Source organism: Hoplias malabaricus, chromosome X2, assembly GCF_029633855.1.
Source record: "Hoplias malabaricus isolate fHopMal1 chromosome X2, fHopMal1.hap1, whole genome shotgun sequence".
In the NCBI taxonomy this organism is placed as follows: domain Eukaryota; kingdom Metazoa; phylum Chordata; class Actinopteri; order Characiformes; family Erythrinidae; genus Hoplias; species Hoplias malabaricus.
The window spans coordinates 33,389,462-33,402,738 of NC_089819.1; positions in this window are offsets into that span (position 1 = coordinate 33,389,462).

Below are 13,277 nucleotides of genomic sequence, written 5' to 3' on the forward strand. Positions count from 1 at the left end.
AGCGTCGAAGTCTGCGCCCCTCCCCCAAGCCCAGATTCTGGACATCCCGCTCCCAATTTATTCCCATTCAAAGGTCATACATGGGTTTTGGACACCCCTTAGAAAGGTCCGAATGACCCCTAATTTAAATATGTTTATCATGTATACTCCACGAGACAGTGTGTACAATTTCGTAAGCCTAGGGTGTTGTTTTCTATGAAAAATCCATAAAAACGTTTAGTTTTTCTGTGCATTCACTTGAATGGAAACTGAGGCCTAACTGACCAGTTCAAAGGCAATTTTCTGGATCTATTTTATTTTTTTTTACATACTAAACAAGGTCGCAGTGACCCGGCCCTTCGATATGTTGTTTGAGGGTCCCAGATGATTAACTAGTCGAAGCGCCGAAGTCCGCGGCCCCCCCCCAAGCCCAGATTCTGGACATCCCGCTCCCAATTTATTCCCATTCAAAGGTCATACATGGGTTTTGGACACCCCTCAGAAAGATCCGAATGACCCCTAATTTAAATATGTTTATCATGTATACTCCACGAGACAGTGTGTACAATTTCGTAAGCCTAGGGTGTTGTTTTCTATGAAAAATCCATAAAAACGTTTCGTTTTTCTGTGCATTCACTTGAATGGAAACTGAGGCCTAACTGACCAGTTCAAAGGCAATTTTCTGGATCTATTTTATTTTTTTTTACATACTAAACAAGGTCGCAGTGACCCGGCCCTTCGATATGTTGTTTGAGGGTCCCAGATGATTAACTAGTCGAAGCGCCGAAGTCCGCGCCCCCCCCCCAAGCCCAGATTCTGGACATCCCGCTCCCAATTTATTCCCATTCAAACGTTATACATGGGTTTTGGACACCCCTTAGAAAGGTCCGAATGACCCCTAATTTAAATATGTTTATCATGTATACTGCACGAGACAGTGTGTAAAATTTCGTAAGCCTAGGGTGTTGTTTTCTATGAAAAATCCATAAAAATGTTCCGTTTTTCTGTGCATTCACTTGAATGGAAACTGAGGCCTAACTGACCAGTTCAAAGGCAATTTTCTGGATCTATTTTATTTTTTTTCCTATACTTGGAAACGTCGCAGTGACCCGGCCCTTCGATATGTTGTTTGAGGGTCCCAGATGATTAACTAATCGAAGCGCCGAAGTCCGCGGCCCCCCCCAAGCCCAGATTCTGGACATCCCGCTCCCAATTTATTCCCATTCAAAGGTCATACATGTGTTTTGGACACCCCTCAGAAAGGTCCGAATGACCTCTAATTTAAATATGTTTATCATGTATACTCCACGAGACAGTGTGTAAAATTTCGTAAGCCTAGGGTGTTGTTTTCTATGAAAAATATTTGAAAAGATTCAAAAAAAAACAGAGGCCTAACTGACAGTTGGAGGGAATTTTTTTCGAATAAATTTGCTGATTTTTTTTTACATACTAAACAAGGTCGCAGTGACCCGGCCTTTAGATATGTTGTTTGAGGGTCCCAAATGATTAAGTATTCGATGCGGCTAGTTCGGCAGCCCCCCCCAAGCCCAGATTCTGGACGTCCCACTCCCAGTTTATTCCCATTCAAAGGTCATACATGGGTTTTGGACACCTCTTAGAAAGGTCCGAATGACCCCAAATTTAAATATGTTTATCATGTATACTGCACGAGACAGTGTGTAAAATTCCGTAAGCCTAGGGTATTGTTTTCTATGAAAAATGCATAAAAACGTTCCTTTTTTTCTGTGCATACATTTGAATGGAGACAGAGGCCTAACTGACGAGTTGAAGGGCACCTTTCTGGAACTAATTAATCTTTTTTTCTACACTTGGAAAGGTCGCAGTGACCCGGCCCTTCGATATGTTGTTTGAGGGTCCCAGATGATTAAGAAATCGAAGCGTTGAAGTCTGCGGCCCCCCCCAAGCCTAGATTCTGGACGTCCTACTCCCAATTTATTCCCATTCAAACGTTATACATGGGTTTTGGACACCCCTCAGAAAGGTCCAAATGACCCCTAATTTAAATATGTTTATCATGTATACTCCACGAGACAGTGTGTAAAATTTTGTAAGCCTAGGGTGTTGTTTTCTATGAAAAATACATAAAAACGTTCCGTTTTTCTGTGCATTCACTTGAATGGAAACACAGGCCTAATTGACCAGTTCAAAGGCAATTTTCTGGATCTATTTTATTTTTTTTCGTATACATGGAAAGGTCGCAGTGACCCGGCCCTTCGATATGTTGTTTGAGGGTCCCAGATGATTAAGTATTCGATGCGGCTAGTTCGGCAGCCCCCCCCAAGCCCAGATTCTGGACGTCCCGCTCCCAATTTATTCCCATTCAAAGGTCATACATGGGTTTTGGACACCCCTTAGAAAGGTCCGAATGACCCCTAATTTAAATATGTTTATCATGTATACTGCACGAGACAGTGTGTAAAATTTCGTAAGCCTAGGGTGTTGTTTTCTATGAAAAATCCATAAAAATGTTCCGTTTTTCTGTGCATTCACTTGAATGGAAACTGAGGCCTAACTGACCAGTTCAAAGGCAATTTTCTGGATCTATTTTATTTTTTTTCCTATACTTGGAAACGTCGCAGTGACCCGGCCCTTCGATATGTTGTTTGAGGGTCCCAGATGATTAACTAGTCGAAGCGCCGAAGTCCGCGGCCCCCCCCAAGCCCAGATTCTGGACATCCCGCTCCCAATTTATTCCCATTCAAAGGTCATACATGTGTTTTGGACACCCCTCAGAAAGGTCCGAATGACCTCTAATTTAAATATGTTTATCATGTATACTCCACGAGACAGTGTGTAAAATTTCGTAAGCCTAGGGTGTTGTTTTCTATGAAAAATATTTGAAAAGATTCAAAAAAAAACAGAGGCCTAACTGACAGTTGGAGGGAATTTTTTTCGAATAAATTTGCTGATTTTTTTTTACATACTAAACAAGGTCGCAGTGACCCGGCCTTTAGATATGTTGTTTGAGGGTCCCAAATGATTAAGTATTCGATGCGGCTAGTTCGGCAGCACCCCCCAAGCCCAGATTCTGGACGTCCCACTCCCAGTTTATTCCCATTCAAAGGTCATACATGGGTTTTGGACACCTCTTAGAAAGGTCCGAATGACCCCAAATTTAAATATGTTTATCATGTATACTCCACGAGACAGTGTGTAAAATTTTGTAAGCCTAGGGTGTTGTTTTCTATGAAAAATACATAAAAACGTTCCGTTTTTCTGTGCATTCACTTGAATGGAAACACAGGCCTAACTGACCAGTTCAAAGGCAATTTTCTGGATCTATTTTATTTTTTTTCGTATACATGGAAAGGTCGCAGTGACCCGGCCCTTCGATATGTTGTTTGAGGGTCCCAGATGATTAACTAGTCGAAGCGCCGAAGTCCGCGGCCCCCCCCAAGCCCAGATTCTGGACATCCCGCTCCCAATTTATTCCCATTCAAACGTTATACATGGGTTTTGGACACCCCTTAGAAAGGTCCGAATGACCCCTAATTTAAATATGTTTATCATGTATACTGCACGAGACAGTGTGTAAAATTTCGTAAGCCTAGGGTGTTGTTTTCTATGAAATATCCATAAAAATGTTCAGTTTTTCTGTGCATTCACTTGAATGGAAACTGAGGCCTAACTGACCAGTTCAAAGGCAATTTTCTGGATCTATTTTATTTTTTTTCCTATACTTGGAAACGTCGCAGTGACCCGGCCCTTCGATATGTTGTTTGAGGGTCCCAGATGATTAACTAGTCGAAGCGCCGAAGTCCGCGGCCCCCCCCAAGCCCAGATTCTGGACATCCCGCTCCCAATTTATTCCCATTCAAAGGTCATACATGTGTTTTGGACACCCCTCAGAAAGGTCCGAATGACCTCTAATTTAAATATGTTTATCATGTATACTCCACGAGACAGTGTGTAAAATTTCGTAAGCCTAGGGTGTTGTTTTCTATGAAAAATATTTGATAAGATTCAAAAAAAAACAGAGGCCTAACTGACAGTTGGAGGGAATTTTTTTCGAATAAATTTGCTGATTTTTTTTTACATACTAAACAAGGTCGCAGTGACCCGGCCTTTAGATATGTTGTTTGAGGGTCCCAAATGATTAAGTATTCGATGCGGCTAGTTCGGCAGCCCCCCCCAAGCCCAGATTCTGGACGTCCCACTCCCAGTTTATTCCCATTCAAAGGTCATACATGGGTTTTGGACACCTCTTAGAAAGGTCCGAATGACCCCAAATTTAAATATGTTTATCATGTATACTCCACGAGACAGTGTGTAAAATTTTGTAAGCCTAGGGTGTTGTTTTCTATGAAAAATACATAAAAACGTTCCGTTTTTCTGTGCATTCACTTGAATGGAAACACAGGCCTAACTGACCAGTTCAAAGGCAATTTTCTGGATCTATTTTATTTTTTTTCGTATACATGGAAAGGTCGCAGTGACCCGGCCCTTCGATATGTTGTTTGAGGGTCCCAGATGATTAACTAGTCGAAGCGCCGAAGTCCGCGGCCCCCCCCAAGCCCAGATTCTGGACATCCCGCTCCCAATTTATTCCCATTCAAACGTTATACATGGGTTTTGGACACCCCTTAGAAAGGTCCGAATGACCCCTAATTTAAATATGTTTATCATGTATACTGCACGAGACAGTGTGTAAAATTTCGTAAGCCTAGGGTGTTGTTTTCTATGAAAAATCCATAAAAATGTTCCGTTTTTCTGTGCATTCACTTGAATGGAAACTGAGGCCTAACTGACCAGTTCAAAGGCAATTTTCTGGATCTATTTTATTTTTTTTCCTATACTTGGAAACGTCGCAGTGACCCGGCCCTTCGATATGTTGTTTGAGGGTCCCAGATGATTAACTAGTCGAAGCGCCGAAGTCCGCGGCCCCCCCCAAGCCCAGATTCTGGACATCCCGCTCCCAATTTATTCCCATTCAAAGGTCATACATGTGTTTTGGACACCCCTCAGAAAGGTCCGAATGACCTCTAATTTAAATATGTTTATCATGTATACTCCACGAGACAGTGTGTAAAATTTCGTAAGCCTAGGGTGTTGTTTTCTATGAAAAATATTTGAAAAGATTCAAAAAAAAACAGAGGCCTAACTGACAGTTGGAGGGAATTTTTTTCGAATAAATTTGCTGATTTTTTTTTACATACTAAACAAGGTCGCAGTGACCCGGCCTTTAGATATGTTGTTTGAGGGTCCCAAATGATTAAGTATTCGATGCGGCTAGTTCGGCAGCCCCCCCCAAGCCCAGATTCTGGACGTCCCACTCCCAGTTTATTCCCATTCAAAGGTCATACATGGGTTTTGGACACCTCTTAGAAAGGTCCGAATGACCCCAAATTTAAATATGTTTATCATGTATACTGCACGAGACAGTGTGTAAAATTCCGTAAGCCTAGGGTATTGTTTTCTATGAAAAATGCATAAAAACGTTCCTTTTTTTCTGTGCATACATTTGAATGGAGACAGAGGCCTAACTGACGAGTTGAAGGGCACCTTTCTGGAACTAATTAATCTTTTTTTCTACACTTGGAAAGGTCGCAGTGACCCGGCCCTTCGATATGTTGTTTGAGGGTCCCAGATGATTAAGAAATCGAAGCGTTGAAGTCTGCGGCCCCCCCCAAGCCTAGATTCTGGACGTCCCACTCCCAATTTATTCCCATTCAAACGTTATACATGGGTTTTGGACACCCCTCAGAAAGGTCCAAATGACCCCTAATTTAAATATGTTTATCATGTATACTCCACGAGACAGTGTGTAAAATTTTGTAAGTCTAGGGTGTTGTTTTCTATGAAAAATACATAAAAACGTTCCGTTTTTCTGTGCATTCACTTGAATGGAAACACAGGCCTAACTGACCAGTTCAAAGGCAATTTTCTGGATCTATTTTATTTTTTTTCGTATACATGGAAAGGTCGCAGTGACCCGGCCCTTCGATATGTTGTTTGAGGGTCCCAGATGATTAACTAGTCGAAGCGCCGAAGTCCGCGGCCCCCCCCAAGCCCAGATTCTGGACATCCCGCTCCCAATTTATTCCCATTCAAACGTTATACATGGGTTTTGGACACCCCTTAGAAAGGTCCGAATGACCCCTAATTTAAATATGTTTATCATGTATACTGCACGAGACAGTGTGTAAAATTTCGTAAGCCTAGGGTGTTGTTTTCTATGAAAAATCCATAAAAATGTTCTGTTTTTCTGTGCATTCACTTGAATGGAAACTGAGGCCTAACTGACCAGTTCAAAGGCAATTTTCTGGATCTATTTTATTTTTTTTCCTATACTTGGAAACGTCGCAGTGACCCGGCCCTTCGATATGTTGTTTGAGGGTCCCAGGTGATTAACTAGTCGAAGCGCCGAAGTCCGCGGCCCCCCCCAAGCCCAGATTCTGGACATCCCGCTCCCAATTTATTCCCATTCAAAGGTCATACATGTGTTTTGGACACCCCTCAGAAAGGTCCGAATGACCTCTAATTTAAATATGTTTATCATGTATACTCCACGAGACAGTGTGTAAAATTTCGTAAGCCTAGGGTGTTGTTTTCTATGAAAAATATTTGAAAAGATTCAAAAAAAAACAGAGGCCTAACTGACAGTTGGAGGGAATTTTTTTCGAATAAATTTGCTGATTTTTTTTTACATACTAAACAAGGTCGCAGTGACCCGGCCTTTAGATATGTTGTTTGAGGGTCCCAAATGATTAAGTATTCCATGCGGCTAGTTCGGCAGCCCCCCCCAAGCCCAGATTCTGGACGTCCCACTCCCAGTTTATTCCCATTCAAAGGTCATACATGGGTTTTGGACACCTCTTAGAAAGGTCCGAATGACCCCAAATTTAAATATGTTTATCATGTATACTCCACGAGACAGTGTGTAAAATTTTGTAAGCCTAGGGTGTTGTTTTCTATGAAAAATACATAAAAACGTTCCGTTTTTCTGTGCATTCACTTGAATGGAAACACAGGCCTAACTGACCAGTTCAAAGGCAATTTTCTGGATCTATTTTATTTTTTTTCGTATACATGGAAAGGTCGCAGTGACCCGGCCCTTCGATATGTTGTTTGAGGGTCCCAGATGATTAACTAGTCGAAGCGCCGAAGTCCGCGGCCCCCCCCCAAGCCCAGATTCTGGACATCCCGCTCCCAATTTATTCCCATTCAAACGTTATACATGGGTTTTGGACACCCCTTAGAAAGGTCCGAATGACCCCTAATTTAAATATGTTTATCATGTATACTGCACGAGACAGTGTGTAAAATTTCGTAAGCCTAGGGTGTTGTTTTCTATGAAAAATCCATAAAAATGTTCCGTTTTTCTGTGCATTCACTTGAATGGAAACTGAGGCCTAACTGACCAGTTCAAAGGCAATTTTCTGGATCTATTTTTTTTTTTTTCCTATACTTGGAAACGTCGCAGTGACCCGGCCCTTCGATATGTTGTTTGAGGGTCCCAGATGATTAACTAGTCGAAGCGCCGAAGTCCGCGGCCCCCCCCAAGCCCAGATTCTGGACATCCCGCTCCCAATTTATTCCCATTCAAAGGTCATACATGTGTTTTGGACACCCCTCAGAAAGGTCCGAATGACCTCTAATTTAAATATGTTTATCATGTATACTGCACGAGACAGTGTGTAAAATTCCGTAAGCCTAGGGTATTGTTTTCTATGAAAAATGCATAAAAACGTTCCTTTTTTTCTGTGCATACATTTGAATGGAGACAGAGGCCTAACTGACGAGTTGAAGGGCACCTTTCTGGAACTAATTAATCTTTTTTTCTACACTTGGAAAGGTCGCAGTGACCCGGCCCTTCGATATGTTGTTTGAGGGTCCCAGATGATTAAGAAATCAAAGCGTTGAAGTCTGCGGCCCCCCCCAAGCCTAGATTCTGGACGTCCCACTCCCAATTTATTCCCATTCAAACGTTATACATGGGTTTTGGACACCCCTCAGAAAGGTCCAAATGACCCCTAATTTAAATATGTTTATCATGTATACTCCACGAGACAGTGTGTAAAATTTTGTAAGTCTAGGGTGTTGTTTTCTATGAAAAATACATAAAAACGTTCCGTTTTTCTGTGCATTCACTTGAATGGAAACACAGGCCTAACTGACCAGTTCAAAGGCAATTTTCTGGATCTATTTTATTTTTTTTCGTATACATGGAAAGGTCGCAGTGACCCGGCCCTTCGATATGTTGTTTGAGGGTCCCAGATGATTAACTAGTCGAAGCGCCGAAGTCCGCGGCCCCCCCCAAGCCCAGATTCTGGACATCCCGCTCCCAATTTATTCCCATTCAAACGTTATACATGGGTTTTGGACACCCCTTAGAAAGGTCCGAATGACCCCTAATTTAAATATGTTTATCATGTATACTGCACGAGACAGTGTGTAAAATTTCGTAAGCCTAGGGTGTTGTTTTCTATGAAAAATCCATAAAAATGTTCCGTTTTTCTGTGCATTCACTTGAATGGAAACTGAGGCCTAACTGACCAGTTCAAAGGCAATTTTCTGGATCTATTTTATTTTTTTTCCTATACTTGGAAACGTCGCAGTGACCCGGCCCTTCGATATGTTGTTTGAGGGTCCCAGATGATTAACTAGTCGAAACGCCGAAGTCCGCGGCCCCCCCCAAGCCCAGATTCTGGACATCCCGCTCCCAATTTATTCCCATTCAAAGGTCATACATGTGTTTTGGACACCCCTCAGAAAGGTCCGAATGACCTCTAATTTAAATATGTTTATCATGTATACTCCACGAGACAGTGTGTAAAATTTCGTAAGCCTAGGGTGTTTTTTTCTATGAAAAATCTTTGAAAATATTCGAAAAAAAACAGAGGCCTAACTGACAGTTGGAGGGAATTTTTTTTTAATAAATTTGATGATATTTTTTTACATACTAAACAAAGTCGCAGTGACCCGGCCCTTCGATATGTTGTTTGAGGGTCCCAGATGATTAAGTATTCGACGCGGCTAGTTCGGCAGCCCCCCCCAAGCCCAGATTCTGGACGTCCCGCTCCCAATTTATTCCCATTCAAAGGTCATACATGGGTTTTGGACACCCCTTAGAAAGGTCCGAATGACCCCTAATTTAAATATGTTTATCATGTATACTGCACGAGACAGTGTGTAAAATTTCGTAAGCCTAGGGTGTTGTTTTCTATGAAAAATCCATAAAAATGTTCCGTTTTTCTGTGCATTCACTTGAATGGAAACTGAGGCCTAACTGACCAGTTCAAAGGCAATTTTCTGGATCTATTTTATTTTTTTTCCTATACTTGGAAACGTCGCAGTGACCCGGCCCTTCGATATGTTGTTTGAGGGTCCCAGATGATTAACTAGTTGAAGCGCCGAAGTCTGTGGCCCCCCCCAAGCCCAGATTCTGGACGTCCCACTTCCAACTTATTCCCATTGAAATTTCATACATGGGTTTTGGACACCCCTTAGAAAGGTCTGAACGACCCCTAATTAAAATATGTTTATCATGTACACCCCACAAGACAGCGTGTGAAATTGCGTGGCCGACGTCCCACTTCCAATGTATCGACCTCAATTGAAATAAATTGGAAGTGGGATAGGTCAGTTCCGTGGCCGACGTCCCACTTCCAATGTATCGACCTCAATTGAAATAGATTGGAAGTGGGATCGGTCAGTTCCGTGGCCGACATCCCACTTCCAATGTATCGACCTCAATTGAAATAAATTGGAAGTGGGATAGGTCAGTTCCGTGGTCGACGTCCCACTTCCAATGTATCGACCTCAATTGAAATAAATTGGAAGTGGGATAGGTCAGTTCCGTGGTCGACGTCCCACTTCCAATGTATCGACCTCAATTGAAATAAATTGGAAGTGGGATAGGTCAGTTCCGTGGCCGACGTCCCACTTCCAATGTATCGACCTCAATTGAAATAGATTGGAAGTGGGATAGGTCAGTTCAGTGGCCTACGTCCCACTTCCAATCTATTGCCTTCAATTCAAATAGATTGGAAGTGGGATACAAAAAATGGTCAGCAATTTGGTGACCCTTGTCCATCTCCAATGTATATTCTTCAATTCAAATAGATTGGAAGTGGGATGTTAAATGCAGTTTTGGCCATTGGCCAGCTTTGTGGTCATTCCATGACCTCATCTAAACAAATGTCACTACACAAACATGTTCTTTTGGCCACCTGGACAAACCAGAGGGCACTCAGAGGGTCACTAGACGGGCTCATCCCACGAGCAATGTATATGAGACTGTTGACTAAATGTACAGTGGGATGGTGACGCCTCCATCCGTTTTCAAGAGCACTTGGGACAAATTGAGTGCTGCGGACGAGGGTGCCTCGACACCGCGAGTTCACGGATGGAGCGACTATGCCCCTAGTGAGTCCCACGAACAAGCTATTGCCCGCAGTAAGTAAGTCAGATGTGGTTAGTACCCAACGTCCCGGCGGCCATTTACCTAAGTGGCCGGTGGGATCCCATATCGTAATACGATCCCACGCACCAATTATGCGACCGCCGGCAATTTATTTGAATGGGGTTTTGTCCGCGAACCATGTACCGGTACTACCTCTAGCTCGAAAACTGACCGTGTGACAGCAGTTTGAAAGTTTGACAAAAGTTTATGGACATTTTTCCATTCATTCCTATGGGAGTTAAGATGAAACTTCAAATGCTTACTGTGCGAAAACTATGTAACTTTTCCAAAAGCTGTATACAAGCCCGCATCCCACAGGGAAGCTTAAAGCGAGGTCCTCGATACGGTAAACCCGCGTGGGTCCCTAGGCGACGCTTATGGTGAAGGAGTTTACTGCTAAGCTGTCGGTAGTGGGATGTTAAGAGAGCACTCTCCCACAGCAGTTTACATTGGACTCTATGGAGCTCTGTAGGCCGTGAATGGAAAACGGGGTCAAAGGTCATGAAGCGGGCGGGGTATCGGCCTATAATTTCACGTGGTGGGACCTTGGACTCTCGGGTCTGCCCGTTTGAATTCTGGTGTCTCTAGCTCGAAAACTGAGCGTGTGACAGCAGTTTGAAAGTTTGACAAAAGTTTATGGACATATTTCCATTCATTCCTATGGGACAAAAGATGAAACTTCAAATGCTTACTGTGCTAAAACTATGCAACTTTTCCAAAAGCTGTATACAAGCCCGCATCCCACAGGGAAGCTCTACGAATGAAACTTTGAACGGAGTCGATATCTCGAAAACTGTGGGCGGAGTTAACCGGACAAGAATGAACGATCCTCAGAATGAAGGGCAGCAAACGTAACACTAGAGGTCTGCATTTCCAGGAGGAAACGCGAGATGTTGCGCCGCCGAAACCCCCGTCCCCCGATCCGCGTCTTTCCCGCTTAAAGCGAGGTCCTCGATACGGTAAACCCGCGTGGGTCACTAGGCGACGCTTATGGTGAAGGAGTTTACTGCTAAGCTGTCGGTAGTGGGATGTTAAGAGAGCACTGTCCCACAGCAGTTTACATTGGACTCTATGGAGCTCTGTAGGCCGTGAATGGAAAACGGGGTCAAAGGTCATGAAGCGGGTGGCCTATCGGCCCATAATTTTACGTGGTGGGACCGTGGACCCTCGGGTCTGCCCATTTGAGTTCTGGTGTCTCTAGCTCGAAAACTGACCGTGTGACAGCACTTTGAATGTTTGACAAAAGTTTATGGACATTTTTCCATTCATTCCTATGGGAGAAAAGTTGAAACTTCAAATGCTTACTGTGCTAAAACTATGCAACTTTTCCAAAAGCTGTATACAAGCCCGCATCCCACAGGGCAGCTCTACGAATGAAACTTTGAACGGAGTCGATATCTCGAAAACTGTGGGCGGAGTTAACCGGACAAGAATGAACGATCCTCAGAATGAAGGGCAGCAAACGTAACACTAGAGGTCTGCATTTCCAGGAGGAAACGCGAGATGTTGCGCCGCCGAAACCCCCGTCCCCCGATCCGCGTCTTTCCCGCTTAAAGCAGGATCCTCGATACGGTAAACCCGCGTGGGTCACTAGGCGACGCTTATGGTGAAGGAGTTTACTGCTAAGCTGTCGGTAGTGGGATGTTAAGAGAGCACTCTCCCACAGCAGTTTACATTGGACTCTATGGAGCTCAGTAGGCCGTGAAAGGAAAACGGGGTCAAAGGTTATGAAGCGGGTGGGCTATCGGCCCATAGTTTCACGTGCTGGGACCGTGGACCCTCGGGTCTGCCCGTTTGAGTTCTGGTGTCTCTAGCTCGAAAACTGACCGTGTGACAGCAGTTTTAAAGTTTGACAAAAGTTTATGGACATTTTTCCATTCATTCCTATGGGAGTAAAGATGAAACTTCAAATGCTTCCTGTGCGAAAACTATGTAACTTTTCCAAAAGCTGTATACAAGCCCGCATCCCACAGGGAAGCTCTACGAAACAAACTTTGAACGAAGTCGATATCTCGAAAACTGTGGGCGGAGTTAACCGGACAAGAATGAACGATCCTCAGAATGAAGGGCAGCAAACGTAACACCAGGAGGAAACGCGAGATGTTGCGCCGCCTAAACCCCCGTCCCCCGATCCGCGTCTTTCCCGCTTAAAGCGAGGTCCTCGATACGGTAAACCCGCGTGGGTCACTAGGCGACGCTTATGGTGAAGGAGTTTACTGCTAAGCTGTTGGTAGTGGGATGTTAAGAGAGCACTCTCCCACAGCAGTTTACATTGGACTCTATGGAGCTCAGTAGGGCGTGAATAGAAAACGATAAATTTTGAATTCCACCTTTAAAAACAATTCCACCTTAAGAAACCCAGAATTGTATTGAAATGTCCACATCACAGGCCAAAAGAGTCTTAAAAGCAAAAAAAGATGGCCAATACATTTTAAATACCACCTTAATAAAAATTCCACCTTAAGAAACCCACAGTTGTATTGACACGTCCACCTTTAAAAATGACCACTTGAAATAAAGCTTAAAATATTGAAAAGACAGCCAGTGTATTGTGAATGAGGCATTCTTTAAAAATTCCACCTTAAGAAACCCTGGATAATTAAGACGTCCCCCTTAAAAATGACCTTTAAAGTGTTACAGACTGCCTGTGTATTTCTGTGGCCCTCACACCTCTCCCGGTCAGTCTCTGCCTCTGCCCCTCCCCCTCCCCCCTCTGTCTCTCTCACACGCACGCTCACAGAACACAACTGACAGACTCAGGATTCAATGAATTTCGACCGGGGGGACCCTTCAAAAAATGACCCGTAGCTCGAAAACTTTTCCCAACCAAAATTGAACGAAGCATACCGTAGCGACAAGGAGAGTCTGGCGC